Source organism: Musca domestica, unplaced genomic scaffold, assembly GCF_030504385.1.
Source record: "Musca domestica strain aabys unplaced genomic scaffold, Musca_domestica.polishedcontigs.V.1.1 13, whole genome shotgun sequence".
NCBI classification, from domain to species: domain Eukaryota; kingdom Metazoa; phylum Arthropoda; class Insecta; order Diptera; family Muscidae; genus Musca; species Musca domestica.
Genome location: NW_026712172.1, coordinates 9,307,428 through 9,330,752, shown reverse-complemented (window position 1 = coordinate 9,330,752; position 23,325 = coordinate 9,307,428). Strand labels below are relative to the sequence as shown.

Genomic DNA, 23,325 nt, shown 5'->3' with positions numbered 1-23,325 from the left:
TGCCATAGCTCAAGAGTTTTTATAACATGATGGAGTTATGGCAGAGACCCTGGTACAAGTCGAACAACATTTTCATTGCAAATGTTTGTGTGTGTGTGTGTGTACGTGCGTTTTGGTGTTGGCCAATATTTTTGTGAATCTTTTACTTCCTTAGACCTGGTATGGCTTTATTTTAGGCCTTAGAGAAATATGGCTCACATTCGTCCGATAGACAAAGCACACACCAGCCATAAAGGAAAATGTGGAAAATTATGCTTCTGCATTGGTATGAGTGTATGAGTAAGTGTATAGTCTAAATAAAATTCAGTGAATTGTAACAATTTTTAAATTTGCACTTACTGTTGTTGTTGTTGTTTTTCCTTGGTTGGCATGCAATTTACCTCATTTGTTTTATTTGCTTCGCGTTGGCGTTGGAAAAAAAGAAGATAAAAAATAAATGGGTTTTGTCAAACACCCCCAACTGGAATTTTGTGGTAAAGTGGTTATATGCGAAATAAAGTCACACTGAGGTACTAAAGAGCTCTTTCCTTTTGGCCATTTTCATACAAACAATGCTGGCTGTAGAGTGTCTCTAAGCTCTCCATTATTTTCCCATTCCGTTTATTTGTAACGATTTTCTTTAGCCATAAATGTGATTTTGTTTTATTTACCTTTGTTTTTTCTTCTTCTTCTTTTCTTTAATTCCATTTATATGAAATGTAAAACGGAAGCGTTTGAAAACTCAGTCAACGGAAATGGAATTTTGGTTTTCAAGTATTTGTTCAAATATTTTAACACCCCAACCGCCAACTGATCCAGAGAATTGGCAAAGAGGCGAAAGAAACTAGTTTGTTAAAATAATAAATAAATTCATAAACATATTAAATAATAGAGTGTTTATAGATTATGGAGGAGAGAAAAAATGAAGATGCGTGTGCTTGTAATAATGTAGGTGTGTATCTTCGGAGTATTGAAAATAAAAGCGTGTTCAAATGAATTTAGAGTAAAATAAGTTGGGAAGGAAATGTATATTAAAAATGAATTACATTTAAGAATCCCAAACCGAGGTAATAAAAGTTTTTATTGAATAAACAATTATTAAAAAAAAACCAAATGATTAATCAAAGTGCAGACGCAACTGCTAAGCCGGTCCCCATAGTAAGATCCCCCATCAAGACCAGCGATTGCCAAATTTAATGCCAAAATACTTAATTGCGATTGGAATCAAATATAAATAAAAACAAGTTAAAAAGCAGTAAGTTCGGCCCCATTTTTAGAATATCCTCCACCATTTCGAACAAATTTGGAAATTTCGAAAAACAAAATCCTTTTAAAAATTCCGTTAAAATCTTAAAAATACCAAATGTAGCCCTTATATTAGGGTCTATATGACGATACGGGCCTGCATAGGTAACTTCTGTCATAAGCCATTACAATATTCGAATGCGAAACTTAACAAAAAAAAATCGGTGAATAATGTAGCTAAAATATTCAAAACATCGGGAGATACCGTAATATGGGGGCTACACGAAGACGTGGACCTGCACAGACAATTTTCTGTCATAGACTGTAGTATCCACTACCGTTATATGGGGGCTATACGAAGACGTGGACCTGCACATACAATTTTCTGTCATAGGCTGTAGTATTCATTTTAAACTTCAAATACCAAATTTGAAAGAATTCCGTTGATTAATGTCGCTAAAATCAACAAAGAACCGAATATCCGGAGGTATCTTTATATGGGGGATATACGAAGACGTGGACTTGCACAGACTACTTTCTGTCGTAGGCTGTATTATCCACAACGAACGTTAAATACCAAGTTTGAAACAATTCCGATGAATATTGTCGCAAAAATCATCAAAATACCGAATATCGAGAGGTATTGCTATATGGGGGCTATACCAAAACGTGGACCTGCATGGCCCATTTTCAATACAAAAAGTCCTGCAGACATAGTATATATTTGAGTGAAATTTTATCTGTCTACTTCAATTCGTTCGGAAGCTAGAGTGATTTCCACAGTCGGTTAGTCGGACGGACAACGCTAAATCGACATATGCTGATCAAGAATATATACTTTGTGGTGTCAAAAATGTATATTTCGAGGAGTTACAAACGGAATGACAAAGTTAATATATCCTCCATAGTATGGTGGAGGGTATAAAAACATTAAGTGCCGCCGGGTCGAACTTTCAATACCCTTCACCTTAGGGTAAAGGAAACATTTTTCTATAAAAGTATCTGAATTCAAGCGCGTTTCACTTTAAACTTCATATACCAGTAAGACGGTTTGTATAATGCAGTTAAACTTATCAAAAAACCAAACCGGGAACATCTATAGACAATTTTATACTTCAGGGATTGTCATCTATTAAATTTTCTACACAATTCTAAATTTGAAACAATAATGTGGGTAAATGTGACTAGGATTATTAAATGCCGAATATCGGTGGGTATTGCTCTATGTGCGCTTTAGGAAAACGTGGAACTAAATATTCAATGTTTTGCCACCGGGCTAGAACCCATTATGAACTGCAAGTACTAATTTATATCAAAATATCGAATATCGGGAGGTACCGTTATATGGAGGCTATACCAAAAAGTGGACCTATACATACAATGTTTCGTCACCGGATCTAGAACCCATTATGACTTACAAATACCAATTTTTGGCAAATCCGTGGAAAAATGTGGCAAAAATCATCGAATTACAGAATATCGGGAGGTACTGTTATATGGGGGCTATACGAAAACGTTACCTATACCATCAATGATTCGCCACACGAGCTTGAACCCATTATAGCCTACAAATACCTATATTTAGGCAAATCCATGAGCAATATGGCAAATATCATAAAAATACCGAATATCGGGAGGTACCGTTATATGGGGTCTATACCAAAACGTGGACCTATACATACGTTGTTTCGCCACAAGAGCTTGAACTCATGATACCCTACAAATACCAATTTTTGAGAGAAATCCATGAAAAATGTGACAAAAATCATCAAAATACCGATTATCGGGAGGTACTGTTATATGGGGATTATACCAAAACGTGGATCGATATATTTCATTTTCAATACCAACCATCCTAGATAAAATAAAAATTATTCTGCTAAATTTTGACGCTCTACGCCAAATAATGTGAGCTGTATCGCGATTTCAACAGACGGATATCGTTAAATCGTCTTAGAATTTTATGCTGATTATGAATATATATACATTATGGGGTCTACGACGAATATTTAGGGATGTTACAAACGGAATGACAAAGTTAATATACCCTCCTTTCCAAGGTGGAGGGTATAAAAATTAATCGCTAAATTAAACAAAAAAGCGGCAAAATGACAGACTTAAACGCGAAAAAGCAGAAAAAAATATAATCAAACGTCAGCTGGCTCTGTCTGTACCGACAGTTCAGTTGCAAAAACAAAAATTGTAAATCATGGTAGAATCAAGAAGGTAAAGTCGTGCAATCATATGTTTATATTTTTTCAAATTATTTATTTGCAAACATCTCACTGTCAAAATATATATTCAAAAATCCATTGTACATATACAAATCAGAGATGGGAACCTGCTTTCTATACAGTGAAATTTGATGGGGCAAATTACAGAAAATGCTTAGAGGCATGGTACAATGAAGAGAAGGTAGGTCAACTTTGAAAAAATTGCAAGTATATAGGTCAACCTGTTTGGCTTGTAATGTCAGAATTAGTATCAAAACAATAAAAAATCAAACAACTTGTTGCATTTATTTTGAATAAATAATTAAAAAACGCGATAACTGAATGAAAGGTCAACACTTCTTTTCAAAATCATGTACTATATATCTCTAAAGGATTATTTCGCTATAAAAACTCTAGATTTTGTCGATGCACACGTTGAAATAAACATTTTGAAAACATCCGAATTTGAATATTTTCTGAACAATTTTTTTGTTATTGAAAGGAAAACACATACATAAACAAATAAAGATGACATATTAAGCCAAGAAAATAAAAAAATTGAAATCATATGGAAGTTCTGCCCTACCTTGAATTCATTGTACCACGAATTTTACCATGTTGTAAACAAACAAACAAAATAATATTCCTAGTTTCCCAGTGATTGTGTTCAATTTATTTGTATTTAAAAAAAAATAAAAAATGAATATTTCTGTTGTCCTATATTTTATGGATGATGTGGAGGAGGATAATAGAATTTGGACATGCATTCTAAGAAGATTATCAAAAGTAGAAATATTTTAAAGAGTTATATTCAGTATATTACTCTACACAAACGGTTGTTAACTCTTTAAAATGAAGAATAATATAAACTCTCATATAAGATAAACTATATTAAACTATTGAACTTACTTTTGACAAATTTATCCATACCATAGTATGGATGGTATATTAAGTTTGTCATTCCTTTTGTAACACCTTAAAATATACATTTTAGACCCTACAAAAAACCTCCCTATATTCGGTATCTTGATGATTGTAGCTACATTATTTTCCGGAATTGTTTTAAATATCTTTTTTGAAGTTCGCTATATGTACTGTATGGCCCACATATAACTGTATCTCCCGATATTCGGTATTTTGATGATATTAGCGACATTACTCACCGGAATCGTTTTAAATTTTGTATACATACTTACTTGACTCCTTTTCAGAAATGGGTAAATAGATTCCAAATTTTCGAAACGATTTTCTCCAAAAAAAAGAAACAATTAATTTTGTTGGGTTTAGGGTCAATATTTTAAGTTCAAAACAAAAATTATAATTTTTCTTCCAATGCACTGTTAAAGGTTCGATCGAGGCAAGATCGACTCGACCATTTGCATGGTGTTCTCGAAAAAAGCAGTATGTCGACGATGACAGCGAACCATGTCATCGACATAATTGTGTGTCATTTGCGTACGTGTGTCAAATTTGAGTGTGTATGTGTGCGTGACTAAGACAGTTAGGTACAAAAGAAAGATCAATACGTGACATTAATATTTTAAAATAATTTCGGGCATATGGGCACCGCGACTGTTCTTTACGAAGTGCATTCTGAACGTCCAATTTTTGGCCACTTTTTCGAGCACTGCTGGCCGTATGTCACGAATAACACGAACAATGCTGCTGCCTCCAAGGCGTCAATTGTTGCTAGTTTATCAGCATAAACCAGTGACTTCACGTAGCCCCACAGGAAATAATCGAGAGGAGTCAAATCGCAGGACCTTGGAGGCCAATTGACAGGTCCACTTCTCGAAATTAAAGCCAAATTTTGATTTCAAAAAGTCGATGGTTGCATGGCACGCAAAAGTCGATGGTTGCATAGCACCATACGGTGCGTTTTTATGGATGTAATGGAGCCTGTATCAATTTTGCTTATTAACAAATCCGTTAAGCCGAAAATGCACCTCATCGCTGAACACAATTTTGAGATAAAACAACGGCTCATTTGCCAACTGTTCTAGAGCCAAATCGGCGAAAGAACGATGCATATATAGTATTTTCAGATTAAATGAAACTTTTTGCAGCGAGAATGAAACCTTTTGCAGCGGAAATGAAACCTTTTGCAACAGAAATGAAACTTTTTGCAAATCAAATTAAACTTTTAAATTTATAGAAGGAAAAATAACAAAACATTTTTATTTTTAGTTTTTAAATTAAATCAATTAATTATAACTAATATATTGACAAAGAGGATTTTTTATTGATTATAAATATCTACATTTATTTATATTATTTCTTAAATTTTCAATTATTGTAATAACAAATGGTTCTTTATTGATTTGATATAAAATGCTTCCGTATTATTAAATTCCAAATGCTTAACGCTAAAAAGAGAAATTTAAACAAATTTTGGCCTTTATAGGTATGGGCAGGACTGAAATGCGAAATTAAGCTTTACTGCAATATTTTATAGTTAAAGTATACTATTAATCTTACCTAATAAAGGATTCCTGCTTCGCAGCTTTATTAATTATGGAGATTATGGATTTCAATACCAAACATCCTAGACACAATACAATGTTGTACCAATTTTCGAAGCTCTTCATCAAATCTCAATATCATGATTTCAATAGACAGACGGGAGGACATCATTAAATCAACTTCGATCATGACTGTATATACTTTATGGGATCTACGACGAATATTTAGAATATCAGAATATTAGAATATTAGAAATACGAATATTTAATCTTTCATGTGACACGAGAGACGCAATCAACTCTATTTGTATTTTTATTCTTCCTTTCTTGTCTTCCCTATTTCTTATCGTTGTGAGAAAGTCAAATAAAAACACATCTTTATTCAATGCCCACAATTAATTACCACTTGTTGGAGCGACAAAAGAAATTCCCACAAAATAAACAAACACACACAAACATAGATTTTTTTGAGGGGGGGAAAAGAAGGTGTGATTTTCCATTCATAGGTTTTTGAAAATAATTTGTCAGAAAATCGAAACCGTTATTTGTACAAATCGCATCGCCCATGATGTCTTATTTAAACAAATATATTTATTCACCGGTTGGTCAGTCGGCAAGGCACAAAACTCAATTCCACCTAAGGCACGAGTCAAACGCTGATGAAAAATGTAAACTTCCTTAAGGTGTTTCAAGTTTTAAAAAAATCAGAAAAGAAAACAAATATTGTCTTTGGAAAATTAATGAATGTTAGAACATTTGTCGTGGAAAACTAATCTGTGGGACGGTAATTTATGCAGAATAACCAAAATTACAAATATCGTTAGGGCGGTATTTTATACAGTTTATTTAGATTTTTATATTGAAATATAGAATTGTAACCGGAACGCTATTAATCACAATTTTTTCATCAATGAAACTACAGTGAAAATAATTGAGTGAAAGTTAAAATGTTATTAATGGCATTGCTGTTGCAGAACAAAAGACTTAAGACACAAACTCCACTAGAGTTTGAAAAACAAGTTGAAAGGGAAAGAGAATGAGGATTAATTGTTCAAATAATTCAAATATTCGAGAAAAGAAAATGAAATTGTATCCATAATATAATGTAAACCAGTAAAGAAGGTTTTAAAGTCGGGCGGGCCGACTTTATGATACCCTACACCACTTTGCCAATTTAGTAGAGCTCCACAAAACAATTAAAAGTTTTTATGGGAGAATTCAATCATACACGCTATGATTATAATTATAATTTAAAGTTCAAAGGACTAAATATGCAGAAGCATTTGTATCTTTTAAATTCGGAGTTGTATTGCCCATTTGGTGCACAATTAATTTGAAATCGGATAAAGATATATATGGGAGCTATATACAAATCTGAACCGATCTCGATAAATTTTGGTAAAGATATTTCTGAACTGTATTTGATATATTTCCCTGAATATCGTTGTTACGGAGTGCATATTACGGCTGTGGGTAACAAATACAACAAATCAGATGAACAATATATATGGGAGCTATAGCTATATCTGAACCGATCTTCACCAAATTTGATATATTAGCTTCTAGACTCAATTCGGTCGTAAGTGCCAAATTCCATCCCATTTGGACAAATATTAGACGTTTGGTGCACAATAAAAGGTAAATCGGCCGAAGTTATATATGGGAGCTATATCCAAATCTGATCCGATCTCGATAAAATTTTGCAAATGTATTTCTGAGCTGTATTTGATATATTTCCTCAAATATTTTTGTGCATATTACGGCTGCGGAGGACAAAAATAACAAATCGGATGAACAATATATATGGGAGCTATAGCTATATCTGAACCGATTTCGATCAAATTTGGCATACTTTTATTCAGGTCTAATTTGGGTCTATATGCAAAATTCCATACAATTCGGGCTGATATTACAGGTTTGGTGCACAAAAAAAAAAACAAATCGGACGAGGATATATATGGGAGCTATATCTAAATTCTGACCGATTATCTCCAATTTCAATAGGGTTCGTCCTTGGGCCAAACAAATGATCTGTGCAAAATTTCATCTGGATCGGGCAATAAATGCGACCTGTACTTTGTTTACAAAAATACATGGACAGACGGATGGACGGACATACATAAATCGACTCAGAATGTGATTCTATGCAGATCATCAAAAGGAACTATGGGTCTATCTCGTTTCCTTTTGCCTGTTACAAACAAATGCACAAAGACATAATATAATAAGACCACCTTGTGGTGTAGGATATAAAAATGTGGTTTCTATTTAGCAAAATTTACCGAAGAAATAGTCTATACCCCCACGAGGGAAGAGAATTATAAATTAGCCCTTCCGTTACATAAGCGATTTTCCAGAAAGTGTAAACAAATGAAAAATTTTGCGAGATAATTTTTCTAAAGTAATGGCACCAATTTCCAAGTCTGATATACTACCTTGTTTGCAAGAATTTATCTAATTGAGCTTTTAGATTAGCCTCTCACGTATTTTGAGATTTTGCATATCCCAAGCGAATAAGCTGTGTAATATGAATTTATAAGAACTTTACAAATAGATACATCACCCATATAAATGGGGATAAAATAAGAATTCTTTATTTGGTACATCCCCTGCGTAATATGAGATTTTCCGTGCAGAGGGATATTTTTAAATGCTCAGCTATATCATTGGTATACCGCTGTTCATTTATGTTTTTCACGAAAATATATAATTGAGGATGGAAGTAATGAGGAGAGAAAATTAAATTGATGTTTATCAGGCATGTCACAGAATGTAAAATCGTTCAAGAGTGAAAACGAAAACGGTTTTAGCTTCTCTAAAAAACGGAAAACGCAAAAATTTTGCGTTTTGATATCACTTTCAAAAAGCAGGGTGAAATTGAAATGTTTAGTGATTTTAACGTAAAAAATAAACAGAAGACACATACATTTAACAGAAAATATTGTATTAACCAAATTCTCTTAGAATGAACATGTTTTTGGAATTTATTTTACAAAAAATCTATTATTTTTCTAATCCATGATGAAAACGCAAAAAAATATGCAGAAATGAACGGCAGACTTGTATTGTTGAATTATTGCCATATGTGTTGAAGAAGAAGGTGTAGAAATGTACAACTGACTTTCTTTTTTCTTCGGAAGACATTCTTAATTTGATCCAATGTGGACAAATTTCAGCTTCAATTGCATTAATAACTCTCAACATAATTGTAGAAACTGTACTTCTCCCAAGGCTTAGCTCCACATCTCTACCTATAACTCCTTGAAATGCACCCGTAGCCAAAAACCTAAGCGCTGTTGCAAGCTGGATAATAGCCGGTATATTGGAACGTTTGAGGTGGGGAGAAAACTAAAACAAAAGCTTCTTTATTTAGCCGATAATAAGTTATAAACCTGTAGAAATAAATTATTATTAAAATAAATTTGAAAATAACTCATTGCTGGTGGATCCTTACTCTGCATTTGAGTGAGATAAAGGATCTGATGCGTTCCTCAATGTCCGGCGACGAATTTTTTCAGTAGACCGCTGATTTATTTCTTCATCCATTACAGCAAGTATTGAAGCCCCTGGCATTTTTACTTTTGGTGTTTATATTATAAAAAACAATTTAAACTCCTTTTTTAATTGTCAATAATTTGTTTACGACTTTTTTTTTTTCATGGAGTTACCATATTTTTATTTCAAAAATGTGAAATGATTTTTTTTCCGGAATAGTCAAAACGTACGAGTGCTGAAGAAGCAAAAGCAAATCGTAACGATTTGGAAAAGGTGAAATAAATCGATTTCGTAAAACTTCTGTGACATGCCTGTATATCTTTACTCCATGTGAAAAACATAATTATGGCTCATAAGGTTTTGTTAGGAACTCAAATTACCACATTTTAGCTTATTCATCTGGTCTTGAAATACCCAGAACCTCAAACCACATTAAACACCCGCGATGACCGGTTCCATGCACCGGATGGACTCGGAGGAACAGCTCTCCGACCAGGGGCCGTGAACCCAGCAACATTACCTGGAATGCTTGCTCCGGTTTGCTCTTGGTCCGAGTCGGGATTGAGACCACAGAACAATAGTTTTGCTCCGTTTGTCGTAACCGCATTCAACACAGATCGGTCTCGGTGAGATGCAACGCATGATAAGGACTACATTGCTTTCTGCTGCACCACCCTTGTCGTCTACGTCTTCGGGAGACGAAGCTGAGTATAACTTGCAGGCTTCAAAGTTGTGATGGATACAACGTACTGAGGAAGGATGGCACCATTAACTCTCCTATTATACCACTCTGTCCAGTACAGACCTATCTCGCCCGAGCTTGTTTCTAGTGACCTATTCTGGGTCAAGTGCAGAACCGCCTAGGTGCTTAACATCTATATTGTACCCTTAATAGCTGTGCCCCGCATTATCATCAGTTCAATCCTGGTAGGCAATAACCAATTTTGCTTTCATTCAATAAATGAAATAGAAGAATAAGTTTAAATTTGTTCAAATTGGTCACCTTTGGCACGAATTATGGCCTTCAAAACGCTACCCGAATATTGCTCTGCGGCATTTTTACCCATTCCGTCGAAGCGTTTGCTTGAGGTGATTTACACTTTGGTATATTTAGTGCCAACCTTTCCAAAATGAATTCGCTGGAAATGAAGCGAGGAACCTAATTTTGTAACTATTCTTGGGTGGCGCTTGCTGAGTGTGACGGTGCTGAGTCCTGTTGGAATGTCTAAGGTCTGCGGCCAAAATATTTGCGTGCCCAAGGCTTTAATACACCCTCCAGAATATTTATTCTGATGCCACGGCCGATTAATACAAGCTGAGAGCGATCATCGGCTGTTATGGCGGTCCACACCATCACCATGGCCGGCGCTTGAGTTCTGGTGGCCAACCGAAGGTGCACATTTTCAGCTGACCTCTTTGTCAAGTAAACACGATCGTTTTGTTTGTTTACAAACTGCTGAACAACGAATGTTTTCTCATCGGAGAAAACCAAATTCGGCAGTTCACCACTTTCGGCCAGGCGAAGCAACTCTTTAGCATCTCCGCAGACCATGTGGTAAAGAGTGTGGCCGTTGATTTTGTGCCAGATTTTTTTATATTCCTCACGTGGAAGTATGCGGCAAGCTCCGCGAGATTGGGGTTCAGCCTTTCGCATATGTCATCGACCACTGGGCCCGACGCCAGGATCGTACAATCATCCGGATACGTCTGGAGGGCGAGGAATTCCGGAAAGGTAGAGATTAAACAGTTCCGGAGATATCACCCCAAATTGGGGAACTCCCTGTTTCACTCTACCGGCTTTGGACTACTTGTTCCGGAATTCCACGTACGACTGGCGTCCACACATACAGTTGATTATCCAACGTTTTAAACTTGGCTGGAGGGTGGTTCTCTGCACGTCCTCAAACAGAATGGCATGATTGACCTTATAAAATGCCTTTGATAGGTTAAGGGCTATGAACACTGTTCTGTCACACGGATTGTTCTTGTTCTGTCCTCTACTAATATGTGTGGAAATGCTGTGTAATGCTGTTGTGGTACTATGTTGTGGACGGAATCCGTGATGGTGGTTGGCAACTGTATAGCTTCCTCTAATGCTGGGGAGGAGTAAAGCCTCAAGCGTCTTGGCTACTGGCGACAAAAGCGAAATCGGCCTGTACGATTCGCCTTTACTGGCATCCTTGCCTGGCTTCAGTTGCAAGACCACCCGGCCCATTTTCCAGGTTTTGGGCACTATGTGGGTGGCCATCGTAAACTGTGGTGATTCCTTCTCGGCGGGGAGAGATCTGATACGATGTAGTACTCTTCTCTTTGCCCTGTGGCTCTCGGGGTGCTCGACAACTTGTCAGTTAAAATCATCCGCGCACCTCTTCGGATCAGTCACCGTTACGTCGTTAAAAGTGACTGAGGTCTTATCATCCTTTTTCTCCAGGGTTCGGGAGTGATTTAACCGTTACCCACAGCATACTCATATCGGTTCCAATGTTTCAACACTTCAAATGATTACTTTTTCCTCTTATGCTCCCGTACCAGCCGGTTGACTTCCACTGTCAAATCACTGATTCTAGGATCAGTAGGGTTGGTACGACGGAGATCATCATGCTCGTTTGCTAATCCCGCTGCCACTCCTGGGAAGTTTGGTCTTATCTCGGGTATTCGACCAGCAGGTATATAGCGAGCGGCTGCAGCTTTGATGATGTTTCGGAAAATCCTTTCTGCTACCCGAACATCAGAAGGGTTGGGCAGTTCTCTGAAGCGGCGGTTGGTGAATTCTCTGAACTCTGGCCAGTGAGCTTTCCCATGGTTAAGGAAAGTGCGGCGTTCAGAGGTTATGAAATCGGGCGACCTGCTTATGGAGACGATTATCGGGAGATGGTCTGAGCCAAGAGAAATGACGGGTTGCCAAGTCACGTCATTTATCAGACCGGGTGACACTATGGTTAAGTCTGGCGAACTGTGACACTCTCCTCTTCTCACCAAAATGCTTTTGTACGCTTGTAAACAATATAATAAGCTGTCACTGGAATAATTTTAACAGCTGTCGGACGAGTGGCTTAGAAATGACAGCAGTCTTAAGTTGGTTGCAGTTTTTTTTTCATTTCATCCTGTATAAAGGTTTCATCGAATATTCGGCATTTAGACGATTTAAGCCATAGATTTGTGTGAAATTCGTTATCATAATGGGTTCTACAACCGACGTCAAAATATTGTCCCTATCGGTCCTTGTCACACTTCTCACATTTACCCACGAAATTATGTAAAATTTGGCATTTAAGACTTGCAATAGATTTCTATTTTTGTAGTACAAAATTTGTCTATATAGGCTCTAGTTTTAGTATGGCCCCCAAATAACGGCTACAACCATTCTCCTACTGATCTTACTGCAGTTTGTAGTTTAAAGTGGAACACGTTTGAATCCAGATACTTTGGCATATAAATGTTTTCTTTACCCAATAGTGGAGGGTATTAGAAGTTTGGCCCGGCCGGACTTAATTTCTATTTACTTATCATAATTTGAACCCTGCTATTATGTTTTTATTTGAGATTGTGTGCTTTGTGTGGGTTCCTTTTGAAAGGTTGAGGTTCTGGCGATACATGGCCAACGCGGTGAGAAAACCACAAAAGACTTAAGACACATACACCTGTCAGTGTCGAAGATCAATCATTTTTGTCTTTCAGATTCCACTTTCCCATTTAAGATATATTATTAATAGCTATTCGATAATTTCCAAAATAGGACATTAAGACATTTAATTTTCTCTAATCATTGGCATTTTCTTAGAATTCAATTAATCAAACAAAAGACTTAAGACACGAACAGGGTCTAATCAAAAATTCCATGGGAAAATTTTCAAAAAAAAAAATTGACTTTCACTTAGAATTTTAATTGACTTTCCAAATTCTTCTCCTCAAATTAACGCCGAAGTCATTTTTTGATTAACTGGATATTTTTCAATTAAGAAACGCTTCAGCTAAATTAATGTCCACCTCGAAATTTCGAATAACATGTCCAAACGAATGATTGATTTCATTCGTCTAAAGGTGGTATGGGTTTTGAATCAAACTCTTGGAAAATCTATCTTAGCATGCCAGTAGTGCAGTCAACCATCAATTGGAACGTCTTTTCCGATAGCTGGCAACGACGTTACATAATTCTAAGCTAAGATATGAAAATGCTAAAATTTAAATATCGTCCATTCAATTTTGTTTTTTTTGTTTTTTCAAATATTGGCCAATGTTGGACTTTTAGTCTCTAAATAATTGAGGCGAAAAATACGAAACCACCAGCCAAGCATTGTCTTCAAGTGGAACATAGTTCGTGGTGAGTGCATGTTCAAGTGTAATTAAAAAAGCATAACAAAGTTTTTATAATTACCTGGTTTTCGTTGTTGTTGTATGGGAATGCATTTTCTTTCAGACTTCCCCAGACTGACACGTTTCGAACATGTGTGCGTGTGTGTAAACAATAATATCCACGAAGCGCCACATCCCACAGAGTGGGGAGGATTTTCTTAAAAGCTACCGTAACTTGGATTGATGGATTTGTTTCGTTTTCTTCTTCTTCTTCTCTATCTTCTTTGGAGGTGGTCATGGACATTTCGGGGTTTGTAAGATAACATTTTAACACAGATTTATCTGGGCTATGTGAAAGCATTTTAACATCTGTCAAAACTATTATTAATCAAAACAAAGAAAAGTTAATTTTGGAATGCTGCCCTCCCTCTACAACTCAGCTGGTTGGTAAGTATAGTTCGAGAGTAAAATAAATGAGCCAAGAAATGCCCTTTGCTCTACGAGGTTACGCTGAAAATGTTGGGGAAATTGGAGATATTCTTAAGTTTGTGTGTGGCATCTCGCTTCAATTTTGTTGTTGTTGTGGTTGCATAGGCAGGTGCACCTACAACATACCAAAGGAACATGATGCATATTTGAAACATACTTTCGTGGAAGAACTTTTTTCAAATCTGGAAGCAAAAGGGTCGGCGTTGTAGTCTTGGCATGTATCTTAAAACATTTTCTTTGGTTTTATCCACCTGATGCCAATGGAACTGAATTTCTTATTTATACCCTACAAAACTAATTTTGACTAGACCAAAAATTATGTAACACCTCGAAATATCTATCTCGCCGATCTAAGTCGATCTAGCCATGTATGTCCGTCCGTCCGTCTGTCCATGTTAATTTGTAATCACTCTACAGGTCGCAATTATGGACCGATCTTCACTAAATTTTGAATGGAGGTGGGCCTAGAGCCAGAACTTTTAGAGATGATCGCATAATATTTAGGGACCAAAAATTGAAAAATTTCCTGATTTTGCAGTTGCTCTACAGGTCGCAATTAGAGACCAATCGGAAATGAGCATGGGGCCAAAGCTTATGTCTGGCCAGAAGCCTTCCAATTTTGGTCATCGGGTAATATTTAGTGGGTGAAAGAGACCATAACATTTGTGTTAAATAAAAGTCAAGTTTTCCATTAAACCGCGAATATTTTTAATCCCGGCGAAATTACAAATTAAAGAACAGGCCAATTCTGACCCTTATGTAGATAGTAAATATATTGGATATATTTAACGAAATACAGGGTTGCCCATATTCGACGAACCCATCTGGCAACGCCATAACATTTGACAGAGATGTCACATCGCTTAATGACATACCGCGTTTGAAGCGTCAGTCCAAGCTGATTTTTACCACGAACCAATACACGCCACGCGAGCGCTCTGAAATAGTTGAAATTAAAAAAATGTGAGAAGTGGGCCTTCTAAGAACACCATTAAGCGTTTATACGAAGAATTTTCGACTGGTAAGGCTCTTTCTAATCCGAAGAGGCCATATAAAGGTCGACCAAGGCGATCGGCCGAGAATATCGCTGCCGTACGAGCCAGTGTTGAGAGGTCCCAAAGAACATCCCAAAAACGCCGTTCTCAGCAGTTGGGTATGACTCGGTCCACTTTACAAAGGATTATTCGCATTGATTTGCATTTGTTCCCGTACAAAATTCAATTGACGCAAAGAATGTTGCCTGCGGACAAGCCTCGTCTATTGGAATGGGCCCAAAGAGTCATCGAAATGGCCGAAGATGACGAGCAATTTTGGAACAAAATTATCATGTCCGATGAAGCCCATTTCACATTGAATGGGACCGTAAATAAGCCGTTTTTACGCCACTGAAAATCCTCAGGAGATTCAAGAAGTGCCTCTTCATGACGAAAAAGTCAGAGTTTGGTGAGGCGTTAGTGCGAAAACGGTCATTGGGCCGTTTTTCTTCCAAAATGAAAATGGCCATGCTGTTACCATCAATCAGGAGCGTTATCGCGACATGATGACCAATTTTGTGATGCCAATTATTCGTCGAAAGCGTATGAGGCAGTTCTGATTTCAGTTTGGCGTTCCACCGCACACAATTCTGAAGAATTTGTTTCATGGGTCCGTCGAATATGGGCAACCCTGTATGTGTATATATAAAAAATGGTTGGACCGATTTTGATAAATTTTTTCAATCAGATTTTGGAGTATTTTGTGACATTTTTTTTATAAAGGTCACAAATAGAAACCAAAGAACATAAAATGAAGTTAGAATTTAAGACAGCGGGTAGAAGGGACCACTACTTTTGTGTGAGAAAATACCAACATTACTCATAGGCGATATCCGAAATGCACAGAAGGAGAACTTCTGTTTTTTATGCTGATGTCGTTGAAGAATATAGCCAAATATTGTAGACAAGGAAATCATATAGATGAGTGTAAATTTGGAGATACAGAGGAGCCTCTTATAATCGCAAATATATTTAGGGGTTCAAATGAACCAAAAATAGAAAGAAAAACTTGATCACACAATTGAAGCCAATCGACATGGAATTTTGCGTAGAAGAGAGATAAGGATAGGGAAGAGTTCTAGCATTTTGGATGATCATTGGATTATATTTAGCTGTAAACAGCACGACGGAGTGCGTAACTATTGGGCAAATGTCCCTGGTAAAAATTCTAAGGGTAATATCTGATCAGTGCTCAGTAGCATAATTTCAAAAGCGAAATCTTCCAAAATGGATTTGGACATAAGGGGGCTTCTAACATATTGTATGACTATAGCCTTTGCTTACATGTTTTTTGCTACAATTTCTTTTGTGAGAAGAGATAGATTTAGAATCAAGGCCTACGTCACCCAGGAGGAAAATAATTGAAAGTTTCATCGATTTAAATTTCAAAATTCTTCATATTTTGATTTTCCAACACTGACGTTAATTAAAAGAGAAAATAAACAAAACCCAAACGTTTTCTTATCCAAAAGAAAAGTAAATGCAGAATTGAATTCCTTAATGAAAAAGACATTTTTTCGGAATTTTATTAACATTTTTATACCCTCCACCATACATAGTATGGAGGGTATATTAAGTTCCTCATTTCATTTCTAACTCGTCGAAATAATCATTTTAGACCTAACAAAGTAAATATATTCTTGATCAGCGTAAAATTCTAAGACGATTTAGCCCTGTCCGTCCGTCTGTTGTAATCACGAATTAAGATAGAAAGCTAAAATTTTGCACAGATCTCTCTTTTGTCTGCAGGCAGGTCAAGTTCGAAGATGGGCTATATCGGTTCAAGATATCGTGTAGCCCGGATATAACGGTTCCCCTAGATATTCGGTATTTTGATGATTTTACCAATATTTTTCAACAGAGTTCCTTGTGGGTACTTTATACCTCGGAAGAGAGTTATCTATATAGGTCGACGATGTCGTGTAGCCCCCATATAACGGTACCCCCCATTTTCGGTATTTTAATGATTTTCCACACAAGGAGTCCTTTATGAGTATTTCACCCCCTGAAAGAGAATTGTCTATATAGGTCCACGATATCGTATAGCCCCATATAACGGTACCCCCATATTCGGTATTATGATGAGTTAAGTTACATTTTTCAACGGAATTGTCTGAAATTCTACACAGAGAGTGAAGACTTTGTGAGTACTTTACTCCCTGAAAGAGAGTAGTCTATATAGGTCCACAATATCGTATATCCCCCCATATTTCGGCACCATCCGATATTAGGTATTTTAAAGATTTTAACAGAATTTTCACTGGATTTTATTTTTTTTGGATGAAGTTCGGCCTGGCCGAACTTACTGCTTTTTTACTTGTTTTTTTTTTTTTTTTTTTTTATTTTTATACCCTCCAACACTATGTGTTGATTGGGCCAAATAATTTGTATTGGTCCTAGACCCACGATTTTACATATCGATCTTGAGATGAGTCGATCTAGCCATTTAAGGGTTAAAATTGACCATAAACGAATGGAATGGTAGAATGGTCCTTAACTTTTGCATAAAAAATACATTCATCTCCGAATATTTCCAATGCTGAAAGTCAGTTCTAGGCCGAATAACAAGAAAATGGATGGAATGTAATTGTCTCAAAATACACACCAGGAGTTCCTTCTGAGTACTTTACCACCTGGAGGAGAATTGTCTATATTTATCGATATGATATATCCCCCATATAACAGTACCTCCTGATATTCGGAATTTTGATGATTTTAGAAACTATTTTTAAAGTAATTGTCTCAAAATCCACACCAGGAGCTCCTTCTGAGAACTTTGCCCCCTGGAAGATGATTGTTTATATAGGTCCATGATATCGTCTAGCCCCCATGTAACGGTACCACCCGATATTTGGTATTTAGATGATTTTAGCCATATTTTTCAAAGGAATTGTCTGAAAATCTATACCGGAGTTCCTTCTGAGTACTTTACCCCCTGGAAGAGAATTGTCTAAAACGGTTCCTCCTGATATTCGGTATATTCATAATTTTAGTCACATTTTTCGTAAAGCTTTACGACCTGGAAGAGAATTGCCTATATAGGTGAATGATATCGTATAGCCCCCTTATAAGGGTACCACCCTATATTCGATATTTAGATGATTTAAGCGACATTTTTGTCCGAAATTGCTTCAAATTTCGTATTTAAAGTTTGAATCCCGCATTGATTCAATCTAAGACGGAAAATTGTCTATGCAAGTCCACATCCTCGAATAGCCTACATATAACGTTACCTCAATTATTCGGTATTTTGATGATATCAGCGACATTATTCAATGGAATTGTTTCAAATCTCATATTTGAAGTTCGGAACCGTTACTACATCCCATGATAAAAAAAATACTTATGCAGGTCGTATAGCCCCCATATAACGATTTTCATTTAAGAGTATTGAAAGTTCGGCCTAGACGAACTTAGCTACTTTTTTACTTTTTTTTAATGTCTGTGTTTTATTTATTATTTAAAAATTGCGTACCTAAATGATGTTTGATGATGGACTGACTATATCTGGTTCTCTATTTCCAATCGTAAATCGTAAATGTAAATTCAATATGAATTCCGTAGGTGGTGTTTTGATTTTTATACCCCACAATACTATGGGGTATTATAAGTTTGATTGGGCCAAAAATTATGTAACACCTCGAAATATTGGTTTCCCACATAGGAAAGTATATATGGATCTTCCTATATTGCCGAGCTGAGTTGATCTAGCTATGTATGTCCGTCCAGGTCGCAATTATGGTCGGATCCTCACGAAATTAAAAATGGAGGTGGGGGTAGGGTCAGAATAGAAGCTTATTGTTTTTGGAGACGATTGCACAATATTTAGGGGTTGAAATGGACTGAAAACAGAAAAATTTCCTGATATTGCAGTTGTTCCATAAGCCACAATTATGAACCAATCGACGCGTAAATGTAGTTAGAGTTTAGGACTGGGCAGACTTTGGGCGCACATCGGACAATATTTAGCGGTTAAAATAGACCCTAACTTTTATGTAAGGAAATGAGAAAATTTCCACTAAAGCGCGAATATTTTCAATCTCAGCCAAATCACAAACATAATGCTGATAGCCAAGAAATCACATATATAGAAAAATAGGAACAATATATATTCGGAAAGGTTTTTGCCAGACTAGGATAAAATCGCGGAAAAATATGGCAATAAAAATGTGAATATGTTTTGTTCCTTTTTTTTAAATTTTTGTCATATTTTTTATCGCATGCGATTTTCTTCAATTTGACTTTAAATTGAATTTTAAATTGTAAATTTTTTAACATTTTACACCCTGCATCACTACATTTTGAGGGTATTATATGCATGTGGCAATTATCGTCCGATCCTGACGAAATTTTGCATGAGGGCTGGTTAGGGCAAGAATTAAAGCCTATTGCTCTTAAGATTTACATTTTAGGGTTCAAATGGGCTAAAAAATTTGATTTTTTTTAATTTTGTAGTCGCTCTATAGACAGCAATTGAAAACTAATCGACACGGAATTTCGCATCAGAAGAGCGTTTGGGAATGGGACATTATTTTTTACATTTCAAAAACGAAATCTTCCAAAATGGATTTGGACATAAGGGGACTTCGAACAAATTATAGTGTTGTAGGGTATCACATGGTATACAAACTATAACTTTTGGTAGCAAATGGCTCATATATACACATACACAAATGACTACCGATTTAGTCTCAAAACTGACTAATGCTTTCCATATTGTGTAGTTTTAAATTCAAACGCATTCTCTAAATGAACATCAAAAGACTAAAGACACAAACTTTTTTTTAAGAAATTGAGTTTGTGTCTTAAGTCTTTTGTTTGAAAGTATAGACTTTTTTCTTTCAATCATGGAACTCAAACCAAATAACTAACTTTTGTAGGGTATTTAAAATTCTATGTTTCTTAAACTCCAAGATTCCCTTTGCAAGTTCGACAACTCTTAATGGAGGTTAACACCCTTTATTTGAGTTGCTGTCTGTTTCGTACATCACAACATTGTTTGTAATCGTGATAATAATAACAACAAAACAGAAATAATGACCACATCAAAACACGAAGATATGAAATAAACAAATAGACAGACAGACAGTCATACATTGCAAGTGCACTGCCGACAGATGTTTTAGTTATGAATCACTTGCCGGCTTAGACTTCTTAAGGGATTTGATGTTTAGAGCTTTGTTTGATGTAATAGAATCTAGGCCGTCAGACGCCCATACAGGTCGACAGACAGCCAGACATCCAAACAGACAAATAAATGAAAACATGCTGTACATCATGTTAGTTTTCTGATTTATTACAGTATCCAGCTAGAGTTTGGCCCATTGATGGCGGTGTGCGTGCCAACGAATTTTCTCAGCCAGCGATTGAAGAATACAATGGGTTCTCTTGTTTTCCCTTTTCATTTTGATGGCATGGAATGGGGACTTTTGATTAATCAACGGCCACAACACCACAGTTTGTTTTTTTATTTTTAATCCAAATGTTAAGATTCTTAGACTCCCATACGAATGTGAGTCAAATTCAACTAAGAATAGCCGAAAATATTTTGTTTTATGTTTTGTAATTAGAAACTAAAAATTCTGTTAATATTTATTACAGCCGTTAGTTTGGCGCTTGGTTTACGTGAGGAGGTCTTACACATTACTTTTGGATATCAGCAGGAAATCGTAAATGCCCGTACTTTTGATAAGCATGAAAATTGAAAATGTTTCGGAAATTAAATTTTAATTGAACTTTAATGGAGTTTTTTTTTTATCGTTGAGATTTTCCTCAGTTGCTGGAAAATATTGGTAGCCTAATTAGGGTTTATTGACATGGTTTAGTTCTTTTTGGGGGGCTGAGATAACTACAGGGCTACTGTTGTTACTTTAGAAAGTAAACTTTAAAGGGCAGTTATGTCATGGATGGCTGTGGAAGGTGTAGAAGAACGATCAACTGTATTTTCCAAAGAAAAGGTCAACAGATTATATATCAACAAGTAAGAAAGCTGTAAGTTCGGTCGAACTTTGAATACACTCCACCATTTGGAACGAATTTGGCAATTCTCAAAAACAATAAAATCCGTTAAAAATTCTGTTAAAATTTTAACAAGTTAAAAAGCAGTAAGTTCGGCCGGGTCCGAAACCTCCACTATTTAGAACGAATTTGGAAATAAAATCCTGAAAAAACTTTGGTAAAATTTTAAAAATAACAAATATTGCCGTTATATTGGTGCCTATACTACGTGGACCCACACAGGCATTATTTGTCAAAAGTCATTACCAAATTCAAATTCGGAACTTGAAGTAAACGGTGAATAATGTAGCTAAAATCATCAAATTATAGAATATATGGAGGTACCGTTATATCGGAGCTGTGCGAAGACCTGAACCTGCTAAGACAATTTTTTGTCATATTCTGTAGCATCCTTTACGAACTTCAAATACGACATTTCAAACAATTTCGGTGAGTATTGTACCTAAACTCGTCAAAATACCGAATATAGGGTGGTACTAGTATATAGGGCCTATAAGAAGACCTGGACCTGAATAGACAATTTTCTGTCACAGACTGGAGTTTCCATTACGAACTCTAAATGCGTAATTTGAAAAAATTTTGGTGAATAAAGACGCTAAAATCACCAAAATACCGAATATAGGAAGGTACCGTTATATGGGGGCTATACGAAGACGTGGACCTGCACAAACAATTTTCTGTCTTAGGCTGTTGTATCCATTTCGAACTTCAAATACTAAATTTGAAACTATCCCGGTGAATAATGTCACTAAATTCCTCAAAATACCGAATATCGGGAGGTACCGTTATATGGGGGCTATATGAAAACGTGGACCTACATGGGCCATTTACGAACTCAACCTGCCTACTGTAAAAATAAACATGTGTGCAAAATTTTAGTCTTGTATCCAATTCGTTCGAAAAATAGCGTGATTACAACAGACAGACAGACGGACATCGCTAAATCGACTTAGAATTTTACGCTGATCAAGAATATATATACTTTGTTGGGTCTACCGAATGTTGCTGTTATTTTAGGGTCTATACGACGATATGAACCCGCATAGGTAACTTTTGTCACAAGCCATTACAATATTAAAAAAAAATCGGTGAATGAGATAGCTAAAATTATCAAAATACCGAATATCCGGAAGTACCGTTATATGGGGTCTATACGAAGACGTAGACCTACACAGACAATTTTCTGTCTTAGGATGTAGTATCCATTGCGAACTTCCAATACCAAATTGGAAACAATTCCGGTGAATAATGTCGCTAAAATCATAAAAATACCGAATATCGGTTATATGGGGGCTATACCGAAACGTGGACCTACATGGCCCATTTTCAATACCGAATTTCCTGCAGACATAATATTGATTTGAGTAAACTTTTATCAATCTACTTCATTTTGTTCGGAAGCTAGACTGATTTCCACAGACGGATAGACGGACGAACATCGCTAAATCGAGATAGAATTTTATGCTGATCAAGAATATATGTACTTTGTGGGGTCTAAAATGTATATTTCGAGGTGTTACAAACGGAATGACAAACTTAATATATATAAAAGGTGTAAGCCGGTATAGCCCATTTTCACAGCATATCTTGTAATAACTAAACTATTGGAATGTGTGAAATTTGAAGAGAATCTGCAGTACATTTCGCATTTTATGTGCGTTTTAGATCTTCAAATTTTGACCCTTTGTGGGGAAGGTATTCAAAAGAGTGGTCCGATGTATCCCATTTCCATATCAGATCTTATTCTAGTAGAAATATTGGGATGTGCGAAGTTTGGAAATAATCGGATGCTTATTTCGAATTTTATGAGACTTTTGGTTATTCCAAATTTTGACCCAGGCGATACGACTGAAGCTAGTATCTTGAAATTTTGCATTGGTGCGTGTGATAAAGCTGCGTTTTTTTTTTCGAAAAGTACTGATGCTTCGTAGGATAGTGTATCAAAAGTTTTTTTGAAATTCGAATTTTAATGTTACAAAAGTTCTTAAATGATGCTAAATTTTTAAAATCTTACCATTTGGTATAATATGAGCAGATAGAGCTAAAAACTGGAAATTTGGTATGAGAATCAAGGTTGGAAAGTAAGGTTCATATATC

General features: G+C 36.0%; 1 long non-coding RNA gene across 1 annotated transcript; it reads right to left on the bottom strand.

Annotated features, from left to right (window-relative positions):
- Positions 1 to 8,870: 8,870 nt before the first annotated feature.
- Positions 8,871 to 9,706, bottom strand: LOC131800766 (uncharacterized). The gene is made up of 2 exons (XR_009341527.1): positions 9,354 to 9,706; positions 8,871 to 9,291 (listed from the first exon to the last, which is right to left on the bottom strand). It is a non-coding gene; the product is annotated as an uncharacterized LOC131800766 (long non-coding RNA).
- Positions 9,707 to 23,325: the final 13,619 nt, after the last annotated feature.